Raw genomic sequence first — 4,706 nt, forward strand, 5'->3', positions numbered from 1 at the left:
AGAAATTTTTCAGCCATATCCTGCCAACTAGTAATACTCCCAGGTTGTAGCGACTGTAGCCAACCTCTTGCTTTGTCCCTCAAAGGGAAAAGGGAATAATCTCAGTCTAATGGTGTCTTCAGTAACACCATTGATCTTCACAGTATCACAAATCTCCAAAAACATTGCCAGATGGATATTGGGATCATCAAGTGGCGATCCACTGAATTGGGCCTACTGCACCATGCTGATTAATGCGGGTTTGAGCTCAAAATTGTTGGCATTAATGGGTTGGCGTCTGATACCCGAATAATTGTCATTCACAACTAGTTGCACATAATCCTTCAAGGCACATGGCTGCGCATTGTCTTGTCCGTTCTCCATGGCTAATACCCTCTTTTTCCTTAGTGCTCTGAGCGTTTTTTCAATCTCTAGATCAAAAGGAATAATGTCACGTGTTCTAGCACTGTGCATCCAACAAAAAAAACACACCAGAAATACAAAAAAAAATAATAATAAAATAAAATAAATAAAATAAATAAATAAATAAAAATATAAAAATAAAATTCTAAATTAAAACCAAGATTACTTTGTATCGATATTGGCAAAAATAAGAAAAACTCAATCCCCGGCAACAGCGCCAAAATCTTGACTGGTGCAAACTGCAAGTGCACAGTATCGTAGTTTTATAATATAATGATGTGTAGAGTATCGTCCTCAGGGATTGATGTCTTAATTTTACCAAATACCGAAATTTTACTAACCTTGATTTTATTTAGAAAAATTAATAATTTTAGACTGCAAAATTTAAACAAAGCGACTTTAAATAAACTATTCAGGAGAATTTAAAACTAGATACTGCGTGTCAAATTGATGATGGTGAAAACTTCTAGGAAACCGATTTCACCTAGTTTCTCACTATGCTTTACTCATTTAGCTAATTCAACTTCGTTTTCTCTGTTTGTTAGCAAATTGCCAATTTTTCCAAAAGCCTCTTTCGATAGTCAATCAGAACCTATTCTTGTTTATTATTTAACATAAGAGTATGCAAATTAATAACGCAAGAATGCAGTAAGACCTCGATTTTTAATGCTACGTAGGTTCATACAAGTCTTTCGATCTCTATATTTACCTACGCTGAATTATCCAAGATCTATCCTATAATCCCTAATTTCGGTAGCAAATTAAAAGACTAAAATCATTTAATTAATGGCTAGTTAATTAAAAACATTAGGCACAGAATAACTCAAACAAACATTAATGAAAACTACATCAGATTAGCATCAAAGAGCAAGCATAGTTCGAAACTGGCTACATCATTTTCCTAGAATTCAAAAATTTAGTTCATTCCGAAAATTAAATCCAACATAACAGATTTCACCATATTTTCTTCAATTTGGAGCGTACGGGAAAGATCAACACTCGCCGCACCGCCGTCGCGCGTCACGAACACCCCGAACACCACCGTTGTTTGTTGCCTTCCGATTATGAAAAGATAGTATTTTTGTGTGCTTCCAACTCTCCTTTGCTAGCTGTGTATGTATCTTCGCAGCACCCCCAAAAGAAAATCACAAGAAAGCTCTCAAAAAGATAATTTTTTCCAAGAAAATTTTTGTGGTTTGGCCTCCCTTGTGTGTCTCCCAAGAAAAATCTTTTTTTTTTCTCCTATGGTGCAGCCTCTCTCCCTCTAGCCTCAGCGCACGTTGCTCTCTCCAAGTCTCCTCTTGCACACGGCACTCTCCCAAGGAAATCCTCCTCTTTTCCTTTTTCAATCCTTACTTTCCTTTTGTCCTTTCTTTCTTTGCTTTTCTTTCCTTTCTTTTTTTTTTTCTTTCCATTATTTTGTCTTTCCTTTATATGTACCCAGCGCACACTGCCCTTCTGAGATGACCCGGCTGCATGGCTGGGTCACATCTCATTTTTTTTTAATTTTTTTTTTTCAAAGGTACATGAACTGCCCTCCTCTTTCAAGCCCACTTTTGACCCTCTTACAAATTGTAACTCTCAAAGCTTAAAACACAAAAGATGTAGAGCTTTTTTTCAGCTTTTCCCAAAATTTTCGTCTCGATCGGAGCTCGTATGAGAATGTTAGGCCAAGATTACGAATAATTGTCGAAATAATCCATGAAATGGCGTATGCTAACTTCACATCTGATTTCGGCCTTGATGCTGCTAGTATTTTGCAAAACACAAAACACAAAAATTGTAGATTGTTTTCTTATCTTTCTATGCCATCTTGAATCATCTGAATCAGAGGTTAGATGAGAGAGTTACGCATAGATTGCAAAGTACCGTCGGTTTTTTAGCTTCCAACAGTTGCTCTGCAATAAAAAACACCAAAATTTCATACATTACTCAATAAAACCCAAATTTTATAAATAGGACACAATGTTAGAATATTGAGAGTAATTAGGCATTTAAATACAAAATATCATTCACAATGCATGAATTAAAGTACCTAATTAAGCAATTTAAGCGCGTAATCAGATATACACGTAAAAATACTAAAGTTTAATACTGGGAGTTTTCATTTTCAGAGTATTGATTAGAAAATCCTACAGGTGTTAGACTAGAATATTTTGGGGGCTTTCTCAGTGGTCAGGTAAGGGAATAAACTAAAACAGTTATTTTCAATGGGAAGTATTATTATTTATGAGTAAATTTATTTTTAGAAAAGCATATGTTATATTTGTATATTACGAAGGAATTACATATTTGGAAAAATACTACTAATATGATGAAATGAATATGTATTATGTATGAGATGTTAAAAACAATGATTTTAGAATACAATGCATGACTTTATACAGCAAATGTGTGGCATGAATATTATTTTACGTGGGAAAATATCATGATATGATAATGATATGAATGAAGTATGCTTTGAGAAATTATGGAAGAATACAGTACATTATGATGTTGAAAATACATGATAAAGTGATTATTTTCAGAATGAGATACATATATGTATGATTTCGACACAAGGCTGTATTTATGTATGACTTCGGCACGAGGCCCTATTTATGCATGATTTCAGCACGAGACCATATTTATGTATGATTTCAGCACGAGGTCGTACTTATGTACGATTTCGGAGCGAGGCCATATTTATGAAACGAACGGCATGAAACCGTATTTATGAAATGTTCGGCGCAAGGCCGTATTTATGAAATTTTGAAAGATACTATATTATATGTTATCAGAACCCGGATGTTAGTTTAGTTCAGTTCAGGAGCATGGTACTGTAGCTTATAGATAAGATATCTATGTTTAGATTAGTGCTAACCATCCCACGAGGGGGTGGGAGATGGATAGTCGATGTGGCTTTCTGTAGAGTCTGGACGTCTACCTAGCAGTCCAGACCAAGGTGCGGCGGGACTATCATACTTGTAGACATTTTTGACTCGACAGTGGTCGGCCAGGTATTGTCGGGTCCCGCCTTCAGGTTGCACAACCCGTCATGGGGGTAATACATGACATCCGTTAGCTATTCATCCTGAATATGTTTTCAGTATTACCAGTTATAACAGACGTTTTATGTACGATATGATTTATTAGTAAATATGAAAGTATATGATTATTTAGTACGAAATGATGAATGTTTACAAAAATATGAAATGTACTATATACTATATACGTATAATTGCCTTAAATATTCATGTTGCCACACAACTGTATTTAGTTTATTTTCCCTTATTGATATGTGTCTCACCCCCCCCCTCGCGAACTTAATTAATTTTTCAAGAGACCCTGAGAGACTGGCGGGTCGTGGCCGCCATTGAGACTATTAAGTTACCCCACTAGGAGGGTAAGATTTTGTACTAGGATCAGGATTATTTTGTTGTATGATCCTAGGGTTATTTTGATCTTTTGGAGATTGTATAAAAATACAGTATTTGATGATGTAATAAACTCTGGTATTATGATGTATGGTTGAATGTTTTTATACTTACTGCTGCTTAGATTTCCGCTGTGATCGGCAGGTGTCCCCGTTACCCATGGGTTTGGGTTGACTTTTCTATTTCTTATGTTACATTTTATAGTAATGATTTTTGAGGTCGTTACATTTGTCATTATCAAAACCGAGTGCGACCTATAAAGTCAACATTCTCCCCCTTTTTTATGATGACAAATGCACCATGCAAAAATATGGGTATAGCCTATGAAGGCCCCCCCTTTCAATGTGCGTCCAATATATTTTAGGCAAATTAATAATTTTACCCATTATTTACCATTATTTATTTTTGCCTCTCCATCTCCCCCTTTTGGCAATAACAAAAAGGGCTGTAAAAGTGAACACTCTAGGCAATGGATAAATGTTACATTTATACATAAGACATTTTGGAAAGATTTAGAGAAAATTTTAACAGAGTGCCGTTTGTAAATCGAACTTTCCAAAAATAAATCCTGTATAATTGTCACCTGTTTGAGTGTAAATATTTCCTAACAGTTAATCCTAACTAGTCAAACAATTTAGCATAGTCCAACAATCCAGTATAAAATTCAAAGTCATTATGAAGTGGACAGAGGAGTTGTGCATCACAAGTAATATTCAATATTCATTGCATTCAGTATTATCATGCTTTAGATATATGTATATGTATATGATAGGTGTACATGAGCTATAGTCAACATCCACAAAGTCTAAAGCATGAAGGCAAATCAACGGTGATGTTAGTTGCTAAGATTTATAAGTTTCATATTAGAGCTCCCCCTAAATTTATGCA

The sequence above is a fragment of the Malania oleifera genome, chromosome 4 (assembly GCF_029873635.1).
Source record: "Malania oleifera isolate guangnan ecotype guangnan chromosome 4, ASM2987363v1, whole genome shotgun sequence".
NCBI classification, from domain to species: domain Eukaryota; kingdom Viridiplantae; phylum Streptophyta; class Magnoliopsida; order Santalales; family Ximeniaceae; genus Malania; species Malania oleifera.